This window comes from Macrosteles quadrilineatus, unplaced genomic scaffold, assembly GCF_028750875.1.
Source record: "Macrosteles quadrilineatus isolate MER2022 unplaced genomic scaffold, UCM_ALF_1.0 Scaffold_1__1_contigs__length_201487025, whole genome shotgun sequence".
In the NCBI taxonomy this organism is placed as follows: Eukaryota; Metazoa; Arthropoda; class Insecta; order Hemiptera; family Cicadellidae; genus Macrosteles; species Macrosteles quadrilineatus.
Genome location: NW_026542594.1, coordinates 45,360,861 through 45,374,546, shown reverse-complemented (window position 1 = coordinate 45,374,546; position 13,686 = coordinate 45,360,861). Strand labels below are relative to the sequence as shown.

General features: G+C 35.6%; 1 protein-coding gene across 1 annotated transcript in view; it reads right to left on the bottom strand.

Annotated features, from left to right (window-relative positions):
- LOC128982894 (amyloid protein-binding protein 2-like) overlaps positions 1 to 13,686 on the bottom strand; it is a 102,441-nt gene that overhangs the window by 18,357 nt on the left and 70,398 nt on the right. The window lies entirely within an intron of this gene.

Sequence of the window (13,686 nt, the reverse complement as noted above, 5' to 3'; positions counted from 1 at the left end):
GGATGTTTGAGTTAGGTAACATGGTGGATAAATTAGGGTCAAATGGTTTAAAAAAACAATTAATTGTAATATATTCCAAGATATATGGCGGGATGAGAGCCGTGTTTGTTGTTGAGGAAGACGAAGGGTGATTCAAGACACAAATCGGTATCCTGCGCAGCAAGTTGGAGTGGGTTGAGAACTACCGCAACGCTTTTGGGATTCAAAACGGAAATTTTCCGTTTTCATGGTGTTGGCAGTTCTCGGGTTGAGTAACCAACGTGCACACTTGAGGACGGGGCAGGCGGCTTCACTTCTTCACCGGTCATCTCACAGTCAACTCCTTCGCCAATCGTAGTGGTTAAGACTTATACCAGATGGGTAACAACCCTATACTACCCGTCGTTAATGTTGACAGTTTAGTCCGGTGTTATTGTTAACGTGCCTATTTTGAGGGGGGGGGGTCAAACTGGCCTATTTATTTGTCCAGCCTAGCCCTAGGCATAGCCCACAAGCCCTAACTAAGGTTATAGGTTAATTAACCAACTAGTAAATTAGCTTATATGGGTGATTGTGTAATAAAGTTTATAGTAAGTTTGTATTTATTACCTGATTCATCCTCCTTAACTGTAAGAAAATGCTGATCAAGAAACATTTCACATTCAACACCTCATTCCCCACTTTCATACTTGTCGTCAATAAGCGGAGCGGACGAAAGACTGAGACACGACGGTCGACGACACGACACGGGCGCGGCAGCTCAGCCGACCAAAATTTTCGGATATTTGCTCACCTAATCAATTTCCAATATTGACATTTTTAACTCTCACTATATTCAGAAGTTACAAGTTGTTTGAATGTACTTAAATAAAATCAATGATAGTGATAGATTATTTGAGGATTACCTTGCAATCCTGAAGTTGCCAGTTCTTTTTGTTTTTAAGGTTACAGATTAGTTAAGGTAACAATTAAATTAAGATAAACTACTTAATAATAAAATGTTTACTATTAAATTAAAACTGAAAGAAGAAAATTAATCATCCTCACTTATTTCTATATCCAGCCAGGGGGTAAAATTCCAGGGGTAAAAATCCGGGCCATACATTTTGTGCTGACTTCATGAAAGGGGTAAAAGTCCGGGGGTTATATATCGTCCCGTACACTCTTGGTTTTTATAATTTGATGTATCATATCTATATATTTAATACACAGTTGTAAGTCTGTTTTCTCAGTCATTACTGGACCGATCTACAAGATTTGTGTCTCAAATTAAAGGGGATAGTGTGTAGATTTGCCGAACTTCCTTAGGATCTATGTTTTTTCTAAGGGCTACGACCTACAGCCCTTCAAAGGTCGAGTCAATACAATTCTTATTGAAGAATATAATACACAGTTTATAAATTATTTGTCAGCTGTTTAATGATTGTCAGACATTTGTTATTATTTTTATAACCTCACTTTCAATGTAATTATTAATCTACGAGTTCCTGTTTATAAACACACGATTTTGATCAAGGAAAAGTGTATTTGTTAACTTTTTATACCACAATGTATTATTTATAAATGTATTTGAACATTATTTGTATGTTTTGGTGTAAATTTTGCATTTTTGAAATGTTTTAGTTTCCCTGCGAATTTATCTGAAGGAAAGTGGTAATTGAGTTTAAGCATTGGCTATTATATACCATAACTATGGTAAGTTATGGTCAATGGTTTAAGTTTGAGTATGGAATGTGAAATAATACCCATAATAGGGGACGGAAACTTATTGTTTTGATCAATATAATTTATTCTCTATTGCCACCAGAACAATCATTGGGAAATGCACTTGCAAGTTGTACAGATAATTGCTAATGAGTGGGAAAGATACAAACATTTTATCGTAAGTGATTTATCTTACTCAAGATCAGTGTTTGACGTTCAGCAGTACCACATTTTACCTTCTCGAGATGGAGAGTACGCTGGGATACGTTGAGTTACAATTTATCAGTAAACTATAATACCCTAACTTTTTTTAAAGTACACAGGAAAGTTGCTTGAGAAACTGTGACACTTGCGATTTCGGTTCTGGCAAAGAAGTATGTGACTTAATGTTTAAGGGCAATGTTGACTCGGGTCATTACAGCGTTATAAAACTATATCATTAAACCCAGGGTGTAAAAAGTACAAAATGAAAAAGAAAAAGTAATCATTAACCGGGCGTAAAATATACAGAACGAAAAAACATGTAGAGAACCATCGAACTAAAAAAGTAAAGAGCAGTGATGGTGTTAAATGTGCTCTGGAAGTCCCTACAAAAAACACCAACTCTTTTTTGAATTGGGGTCGTTAAATTTGTTTTGTCACTACTGCAAATATACGAATTACGAGTCAGAACAGACTAACAGGGACACAAATATATTTTCCTTATGTTGTCACAAGGGTAAGGTAAAATGAGTTCCTTATCAACATTTTGAGTGTGAAAAATCTTATCAACGGGGCTGAAAAAACTATTTTAATAATATAATATCATACAACTCTGCATTTGAAATGGTGAGTTCTAAGTCTCACTTGAATCAACATCTTTCTAATAGTTAAGGGTGTAGCATAGAGCACAAGGGCCTAGATTTTTTAGGATTTTTTGAGAGGATAGCAGGCTTACCTGAATGGGAAAGAGTCCAAACTGGCACAGGAAACACAAAACAAAACTTTACACTATATACACAAAACATTAGAATATTTCACTGTCACTGACAGCATTTTCAACTAAGGAAGAGAGAGTTTTCTAGATGTCCAAAATGGTGGCCAGTGAGTTGTTGAGTCAGTGTTGCCAATAGTATGAATTCAAAAAACACAGTTTCAGTTTATCTTATATGCACTATATATATATGAATAAATATGTAAGCCTGCTAGTTGGGTTGGATATTGAAGTGGAGTGGGTTAGATGAAAGGTATTATCTCAGGTTTAGGTTTGGGTTGGGGGTTGTCTAGACTTAGTAAACCATTGATAAGACAATTCCCATCTTCTCAGTTGTGACTGGTTACATTGAGGAGGCAGTGATTTGACTATTTTGGTTGTAAAGCAGTCATTGAAACTAGGGTTGTTGTGGCTCTGGGCATGTTGTACAACTGGTTTGTCTTTGTATCCAGTAGATACATCTTGTCTATGGCCATTCATCCTGGTTCTGAGGCTATTGGTGGATAGGCCTACATACTGTGCCTCACATTTGTTACATTGTAGTTGGTAGATAATGTTCTTCGTTTCACAAGTGTTGAAGCCTCGGATGTTGTAGTTTTCTTTGATAGTGGTAGTCTATATAATTTCAAGATCCGGAACTCCTTTTACCATCGGATTGGACCGTTAATACCCTCTAACATTGAACCAAAGTATGTCCAGCTTTATATATGCGACGTAATCACAGCTGTTACTCACAGAATGGGTCAAAGATTTGTGAAATGCGACCAACTGCTGATGCGTGATTTACATGTAAGTGACTATCTTTATTCCATACGACAAATGTAATAAACAAAAAACAACGAATATAGGAATATACATGAACAAATTATCTCTATAGCATAAGTAGCTGCTTATTAGGTTATCAGCATTGCACAGTTTGTATACTATTAATTTTTCAAATGAAACTCGAATTAATATAAACAACTATCAGTTCTATTTCATGTAAAATATTAAGTAGCCCCTAAATAAAATACAAAGATAAACAGTATTTGTTAATTCATTATTAAGTTTTTTATTGCTAACAATATTCCCGTTGCGGAGCACAGGTTTACTACCTAGTTCTGATTAAATTCACAAACGTGAAAATATACGTTTCATTCCAACTTTAATCCATCGAAACTGATGTGCAGCTCAATAGTTCGCGGGTGGAAATTTACCCCCTGGTTTTTGACGTCAGTTTTGCCCAGGGGGATAAAAATCCGCTTCCCCGTATATTGATATTTATTTGTTGATTCGACTATTTTTTACGGCACCTTGCTCATATGACTGTCTTTATTTTTTTCTCATAGATGATTACTCAAGTTGAAATTATATCCTTGGAAAGTAGAAATTAATGATTTATTTATTTATTTTATTTATTTATTTATTTGACGGTAACAACCATTTACAATAATATGCTAATATGCTAAAAATTCTAACAAAACAATACATATGAAAAATTTGATGGCTAACATTGGTATGGTGTGTTAACATTAGGGGTGGGCAAGTACTCGACCTTCGAGTAATTACTCGAGTTTTTTCAAATTCGAAAATTCGAGTCGAGTAGTTATAAATAGTGCCAATTCACGATTTTCTACACCCATATTTAATAAATTATATTTTGTTTTGTGTTGATGCCTTATTTAATCCCCATTCCTACAAAAAAACAACTATCTAACCTCATATAGGTTAGACCAGCGTAAACCAAATGTTCAACAAACACCCATCGTCATTCGGCAGAGCTAGCAAGAGGACTACTAACAGACTTTCACTTTCCTACAACAGCCAACAATACGTCTCGATAACGATACAGTAAGTTGAAATAAAGCATTGAATGAATCTATCGAGCTGCAATAGTCAACAAGGGAGTCTTGTGACTAGTAAAACAATGGCAGACAATTCTTGAAAATATTATAAAGTACAGTATCAGATTTAGTTTGAACTGCCATAAAAATATTGTATACCAAAATATAGAAATAACAAAATATTTTATACCAAAATACAAAATATAGAAATACAACAAATAAAAATAACCTATTGTAGCATAATATTTTTTCACATTAATCGGTATTGGTGTTTAGTTTTACAAACCGATAAGTTACTGCAAGGAACATCGATGCATCTAAATGACACAATCTCATTGAGTCTTGGCAGAAAGAAAAGATCAGTTCCACTTTAAACTCAGTGTTGCCAGATGGACGATAATTTCTGTACTTTTACAACTGTGGTATTGGCGTAAACAAACTATTAGTATCATTTATTTTCTAATCAGTTTACATAAACATGATTAAAATTAGTCAAACTATTAAACTTTTTTTTACAAAATAAAAGCTATAGCAATTTTATGATAATTTTACCGACATTCACCATAATGGTGTAATGATAAATATGGCAACGTCAGCCCTGCAAAACAGCTGTTTGATGGGAAAACAAAGCAGAAACAGAATGAGCAGACCAGCAGACTGACTAGAGAGAGAGCAGATATGGTGACAGCTGGCGTAACAACAAAACAATGGATTGGAGTATGTCAATGTCAGTTGTGAATGTTTTTACTTTGAAGTGAATTTGTAACTTAAAATCTATATATTAATTTGAAACTGTTTTTCTTTGTCATAGCTATTTTGAGAGAACGGCTGGGTGTAGAAACTCGGTAGAGGTGTCTAAAGAAAGGTCTTGGTCTGTAGATGAGCCATCAAAAGAGAAACATGGTGAATTCCCTTGAGGCTCTGCCCCAGTGGCCTTTAAATTCCCATCCCATGTTATTCTTATGGAGGAAAATGGGGTTTTTGTCATAGCTAATTTGAGCGAACGGCTGGGCGTAGAAACTTCGTAGGGGTCTCTAAAGAAACGTCTTGGTCTGTAGATGAGCCATCAAAAGAGGAACGAGGTAAATTCCCTTGGGGCTCTGCCCCAGAGGCCTTTAAAGTTGCCTCTTCAGATTTGTTTACATTACGACCATATGCATAATTCTACACTACAGTACTTTTTAATGAAACAGCTGTTCATATTTAAATTGTGATTTATTGAATTTGTCAAAATGAAGTACAGTATTTGCAATGGTTTTTTCTGATTTTAAAATGGATTTTCTTCTGCATCATGTCATGTTTTGCAATATAATGTTCTATTACCAAATCAGTGGAAAATCCTATTATCACAGTAACTCTTTTCTTTTGGAGTTAACTTATATCTATAGTATGGGTTGGTTTCTGCCTTTTATACCACTTCTTGGAGATTGTACGTAGGTGATATTCGTTGGCATATTGCATCTGTAGACGAAACTTGGGTTGGTGTATAGAGTGGAAAAGAGTGAGAAATCCTGGACAATTTGATATAGGCTAAAAATAAAACTGAATTAACACTGTTCTACATTTCTTGAGCAATCATTGAAATAACCGATTTGTAAACAATGGAAACATAGAAAAAGTAATAGAACACAACCAAGTAGAAGAAATAGAAATAATGTTTTTTTTTCATTTATAATCGTTATCAGAGACAACCTAATGTGACTATGAGAGGGAAAAATTTTTAGAAAACACTAAAAAAACAAGATCAGCTTATTGAAAAAGATAAGATATTTACAAAATATTTTGATTATATCTAACTGTTGTGTAGATTGTGAGTATTTCCATAATCTTTGAGTCGCCTGTATTGCAATTGCTCGAATTTGAGCAACAGGTACACTAGTAAAATTGATTTTGTTAGTGGAAGTTTAATGGAAAGTAAAATAAACATATTCTGTTTGTAATTTTGATTGTGCAATTTCCAATCTGGTGGCAGAAACATGACAACGACAGTTTGAATTGTAACTTAGCCTAGAAAATGTGAGTTTATAAAGAAAGGCCAAATAGGCTATACCGGGCTACAGTGAAATGTGTTTTAATTTTAAATTAAGTGTTTAATGTGGGATTTTATTTCGAGATAAAAGGCCTACTATGTTTTTGTTTGATATTTTCAGTGTGTCAGAGACGAGTGACTTGTCATTTTTATAAATGTACTGAGTGAAGAGGATAGCCCTAGTACCCATAAACTTCAAACTTCAGACAGATGAAGTGCCTTTACAAGTGATTACCTATTTTAAAATACCTAATTGCATATTGATGTTTTTAACTTGTGATACAATAACGTATGTAGTTTGATATAAGTTTTCTGTCAAATAAATAAATTTATTTTTGTAAATTCTGTTTCTTATTTGAATTGAAATTATTCTTAAAGTTACCTTATTTAGTTAGTTAGTTAGGTTGATTTGTTGATTATCATAGTGATGAGGAATTAAAGGCAAGAACAAATAAAACACACAATAACAAGTAATGTGTAGGCCCAGGGGTGCCCAGAGGGGGGGTACTGTGGCGCAAAAGGAATTTTTGGGGGGGACTTTTTTTGAGGGGATTTTGGGGGGGATATTTTTTGCTAGCTGTCATAATGAATGAATAATTTTGTATAAGCAGCCCGAAAAAGTGTTTCTAAGTAGCTCACTATCAACACCAACAACATTTTGTCATTCGTAATTAAGATTTGCTTCTAAGAATGGTAAAAACGCACCTTGTCAGACAATCCTTAATATACCAGTGTCAGTGTCGAATTTTATTTGCTACATATGTTTTGGTGGTTCTTTTCCTCCACCACACAAAACACGAATCGATTACAGATAGGCCTATCAATTCACGCGTATATATTGCCGTCGTCAGAACTGGAAGTAAACTGAATCAGGTTCAGGTTATGACGGACAGACGTGGTCTCTGGATTGTCGTCTGCATTGTCACCAGCTGATATAGGACTATTGTAGTGACTGAGAAGAGTGTTAAAAGTATAATGGGATTCATAATTAATTGAGTGTTTTCACTCAAAATTTTGCGCTGTCCCTAGTTTTATGTATTTATATATTTCAAACTCCTCAAAGTATTTAATAAATTTCCTTTCGTGCAGTACTGTAGAATTTCGAGACCATAATTTATATCCAGCAGATAAATTGGTTATTATTGTCGATAATTTTAAATGGAAAACTCAATTATGAATCCCATTATATTTTCAACATTCTCCTCCGTCACTACAACTAGTCCAATATCAGCTTTTGATAACACAGACGACAATCCAGAGACCACGTCTTTCCATCATAACCTGATTCAGTTTACTTCCAGTCCTACCCGCGGCAATATACTCACGTGAATTGATAGGCCTATCTGTTATAGTTTCGTGTTTTGTGTATAAACAGATTGTCTGACAAGATGCATTTCTACCATTATTAGTCATAAAAGGCAATCCTGGGGCTATCAAAATTAATTATAAGATTACGTCGTCACAAAAACCTTTTGTGGGTATTTTGCCTGGCGATTTTTGTAGAGTAAAATCGAGTTTTTGGAGTGTGTTGTTTGGAGTGGCGGTGTTTGTAGAGCCAGGGAGTGGCGAGCAACAAGTCCGTCTTATTTCGTGACTCTGCCTATAATTTTGAAAAAAAAAAAAAAAAAAACTTTTTGCCAAAGTATTATTAATGCATTTTTAAAGAGGTTTGATTTTTTTAAATTCTTCTCTGAGATTATTTCTCTGTAAAAATTAAGGCCACTTATTTATTGTACAGTTACAATACTGTGTTGGAGTAGAGTAATTCACCTAGTATATTGTTGTACGTTTTGAAGACGTTGTCTATTGCAATACTGAGCACATGTTAGCTGACAATAGAGATTCTGAAATGTAAATTGAAACACTTCTAATTCGTCCATTAGTTAGATATACCTAATGAAGTATTGTTAAATGTTGTTAACGTTTCCTATTAAACATTTAATTTTTATTATCAGCAAGTTTGTTTTTCTTCACCTCAAGTTTACTAAATACTAAATTGGAATGCTCGTTTTATGAGGTAAAGGGAAAATTGTTAGGTAAATTGGTGGGGGGAAGGTAGGTTTCAATAGACGGCAGCATAAATTGGGGGGGGGAGAACTACTCCTTTGGCTTGGGGGGGGGGGGTTGCGCCTCTGGGTTTGGGGGGGATGGGCACCTCTGTGTAGGCCTAAATAATTTAATGCTGCAGCCAACAAGTAGTTTAGGCCAAATTTTTTATTAGGCCTAAGGTAGAGGGTACTAATAATTAGTAACCATATAACTTAGAAAATTTAGTATAAGTACTTAAACTACCTATTTAGGCCTAGGCAGGGTTTAGGCTAGGATGAAATTTGTTTCAGCAAAATGCTGCAAACTCTCTGCAAAGACAAAAACTAAGTTAGGCCTAACTGTAGAAAAAATATTATTCAACAACTTAAGCATTTAAAACAAAAAATTCCAGTAGGCTAATATTACATTTGTTTGAACATTACATCTTTCAATTTTATTTGTAAAAAATTTGCCATAGGCCTATCCTGCAAAACAATCTAAACTTAGAATTTTTAAGTTGTGAATAGCAAGATGCTAAAAATACTACCACAGCATAAACTGTTTTTTTGGCTAATGGCGTTGGATACGGTTAACACGTGTGCCGGTTCCGAGTTTTGTAATAAATGTAATATAATCGTTCAAGAAACTGACAAAGGTTTACAGTGTGAAGCTTTCTGTAAAAAGTGGTTTCATATAAACTGTGTAAATATTAGCTCAAGGGAGTATACGCAAATCAATAAACTATCGTCGTCTGTACATTGGTTCTGTGCTGCGTGTTTGGAAAAGGTATACTGTATATTTGATTCGGACTGCCAAGCTACAGATCTAACCAATATCAGTAAAACAATCAACTTACTGGTGGGAAAAGTTAACAATATACTTAGTGATAACAAAAAACTAAATGAAAAAGTTGATAGACTGATTGACGAAAATGCTAGGTTAGGACAACAGGTTAGCTGTCTGCAAATCGAACCAACCGAAGTCGAACCAGTGGAGGATCATCAAATTGATGGATCAACATCGAGTAATCAACCAGACATAGGCCTAAGCTTGACTCTATGCTCAGACTCTACAAACAGTCAACAACATAGTAACGTATCTGCATCTGTCAATAACATAACCTCCCTTGGTTTAGAAATTGAAGCCACTACTAGTCCTGCTGTAAACTCAGAAGTTCATGGATCGAACCAACAAACAAAATCAGGTAAACTATTCTCTGATGTTTTGAAATTACCTTCTTCTAATAGATATAAACAACCTAATTCTCAAATCAACCCTTCAACTGAGAGTGGGCATAGGTCTAAGGATAGTAGTCAACTTGTAAGTAATAGGCCTATTAAGAAGACTGAAGTCCCAATCATAGGAACAAAATCTAGTGCTGTTGGAAATCTGAAGACTGTTGTCAAAAACAAAGCAGTTAATAAATCCTGGATCTTTATTTCTAGACTAGACGTTTCTGTAAATAATTCTTTAGTTAATGACTACTTGGCTGATAACGGAATAGAAAGTGCATGCTGTGAGGAGATCTCGACTCGTTACAATAGCTATAGGTCTTTCAAAATAGGAGTGGAACCCTTACAATTGGACAAAGTATTGTGCGCTGAGTTTTGGCCGGAAGGAACACTTATTCAAAAATTCATTCAAAAGAAATCAAGCCGTTTTGTGAGATCTAAGGTTTTTTTAGGAAGCCAACGACAAGCCTAAGTAACGTTTCCTCGGAATCGACGCAAGCAACTTGTGTACAAAATAATAAACCAACGCTCGGAATATTGTACGGTAATGTGCAGTGTATTACCAACAAGCTTATAGACATCGAAATGGTGGCTCTTCCTATATTGTATACCATCTTGTGTATAGTTGAACATTGGTTAGCCGCAGATAACTATTTACTCTATAATATCTCAGGCTATCAGTTGGCGTCAATATATGTTCGCTCGTGTTTTGGACATGGAGGAGCAGCGATATATGTTCTTCCAGATACGGAGTTTAAGGAGATAGACATTAGTAAGTTCTGTGTAGAGAGAAATTTTGAAGCCTGTGCCATTAGGCTTAAGACATGGAACACTATTATTGTTTCACTCTACAAACCCAGTGGCAGTAGTGATACTGTATTTTTTCAAAAACTGGACTTATTACTAGACTTTTTGACAAAATATGATCAAGATATAGTAATATGCGGTGACCTGAACATCGAAGCATCTGGACAACAGCCTAACACGCTCAGGCTTCATGATATTCTCCGATCGGCGGATATCTATTGCACCAACTACAGACCTACAAGGGCAAATGCATGCATAGACTATATACTGACTAATATTAAACCTTTTAACTACTCGGTTGATGTGCATGACTGGCCAATATCCGATCACTGTTTTCTAAGTGTCAAAATTAATAGGCCTAACCTAAATGCAACTCTGTGTGAAAACGAGGAGCCTCCCTCGAATGCCATTCTAACCTATAGGCCATTCGACGACCTGAAGCTTTATGATCTCAAGCAATGCCTCGAGAACATTGATTGGTATGCTGAACTCCACGGTCTGAACGCAGAGGACAGGTATAACAAATTTCACAATATATTTATGTACTGGTTAAACCTATTTGTACCATTGAAGACTAGATCTTCGCTCAACAGGAAATCAAAGCAAAAGAAGTGGTTTACTCCACAACTTGCACGTATGAGGAACTACCTTTTGCTCTTACTCGACTGTGCCCGTTCTACTGGTGAGGAAGCTATCAAAAATCAATACAAAATAGTAAGCAAGGAATACAAGTCCATGTTACTTAAAGCTAAGAAGGATCACAACACCAACTTCATTAATGCTGCAAAAAATAAGTGCCAAGCAGCCTGGCAAGTAGTCAAGGAAGAGAGTGGGACCTATTCAGCTTTTGTCCATCCTCAGCCATCTGCAGAGGCTTTCAGTGACTTCTTCCAGAGGGTTGTGACGGAGACTCGAGAGAGCATCGAACCCACAGACGTGACCGCTGGTGAACTGCTAACTGACCATCTGAAGAAACCTCCTGTCAACCTACAGTGGACTCCAGTGAGTGGCCAGAGTGTTCTAAAGATTATCAAAGATATGAAGTCATCTAGAAGCTGTGATGTATATGACATATCATCAGTCCTTTTAAAAGCCTTAATGGAATCAGTAGCTGTACCTTTAGCTTTATGTATTAATACCAGTCTAAATGAGGGGATTTTCCCATCCAAACTGAAAATATCTAAAGTTGTGCCTGTGTACAAAAAAGGTAGCAGGAGTGATCCAGGAGGGTACCGGCCGATTTCTCTGGTCCCTGTTATTTCAAAAGTCTTTGAAACTGTAATAAAAAATCAAATAAGTAACTTTTTTGAACAACATAACCTTTTTACTGACTGTCAGTATGGTTTCAGGCCTGGTAGATCTACGATCGATGCAGTCGAAGTGTTCATAAGTCACGTACTTGCTGGCTTTGAAAGCGGAAATCCCACAGGCGCAGTCCTCTGTGATTAGTCAAAAGCCTTTGACTGTGTCGATCGTAATATTCTTTTGCACAAATTGGATTTTTATGGAATCATTGGCAATCAAAATTCTTTGTTGAAATCATACCTCAGTGATCGGCTCCAAAAAGTTTCGTCAAACAACTCATTTTCTAATGTAACTGAGGTTAAGTACGGGGTACCACAGGGATCGGTACTGGGCCCTCTACTGTTCCTAATAGCCATAAACGATCTTTCCTCAAATGTTGAATGTAAATCCATCTTATTTGCTGATGATGTAACCTTTCTCACAAAAAATTTGGTACTTACTGAAATCCCAGTGGCTGCTAATAATATTCTTAATCAGGCAAATGAGTGGTACAAAGCCAATATGTTGTTAATGAATAGGGAAAAAACTCAAACTGCTGTTTTTACTTTGACCAGTGCTGGTAATTTAGAAAATGAATTCTCTCAGTGTGTTAAGCTCCTAGGTATGCACATAGATGCGAAACTAACATGGCATGAGCATGTCAAACACCTATGTAAATCTCTACACCGAATAATATGTTTAGTTAGAAAGTTAAAAGTCTGCATATCCCCTGATTGCTTAAGAATGGTTTATTTCTCTCTTTTTCAAAGTAGAATTGTCTATGGTTTGATGTTTTGGGGAAATTCTAGCTCCATAAGTAGTGTGTTAGTAGCCCAGAAGAAGATGTTGAGAATCATCACTAACTCTGACACAAATACACACTGCAAACCTATTTTTTTACAGGAAAAAATTCAAACTGTAATCAACTTGTACATTTTTGCATGTCTCTTACATACCAAAAAGCACCTAAACACTCTCATTCTCCACAGGCACGTACACAACCATGGTACACGAGGTCAAAACAAAATCTGCAGACCCTACACAAGACTGACCAAGGTTCTCACGTCCTTCGAAGCTACAGGTATTGACCTTTTCAATTGCTTGCCTTTTTCAGCTCAGCATGTTAGCTTAGGTAGTTTTAAGAATGTGATATATGCATGGTTGATAGTAAGGCCTTTCTACAGCCTTAAAGAATACTTTGAAGCAGATTTTAGCTCCATCAATTTTGCATGATGTTTTTTAGTTTTTTTTCCCCCCAAAATAGCCAATCTTATTTAATTTTGAGAATGTACACTTATTTTTATGTTTGCTTTAGTCAGCATGTTTTACTATTGTACTTATGACTGTCTTGTGCATTTCAAGCATCCATGACAAGATCTATTGCATGTAATTTTGCCTAAAGATCAATAAACGTCTTATGTCTTATGTCTTAAACCCTGGGCCTAGGCCTACTTAACGCGCAACTACTCGACTCGACTCGATACTTGAGTTTTTACTCAAATACTCGACTCGACTCGAATTGAAAAATCACTACTCGCCCACCCCTAGTTAACATCATGACATATTTTTACAACTGATAATAATAAATGTATGTATAGTACATGCTTAACTACACAAAAGATAGATATTTGCTTAATGGCTACAATATGAAAATTTAACAAAGTGATGATTGCAATACGTAAACAAGACAGACAAAATAATTGAGAATTGACAACAATTACATTAATAACACAGCCTTAGTGATACATGTAATAGTGTTGTTGAACAAAACAAAAGAGAAAAACATTAAGAAAGCAACTGACACTGAATGATGATTAGATTATTAAC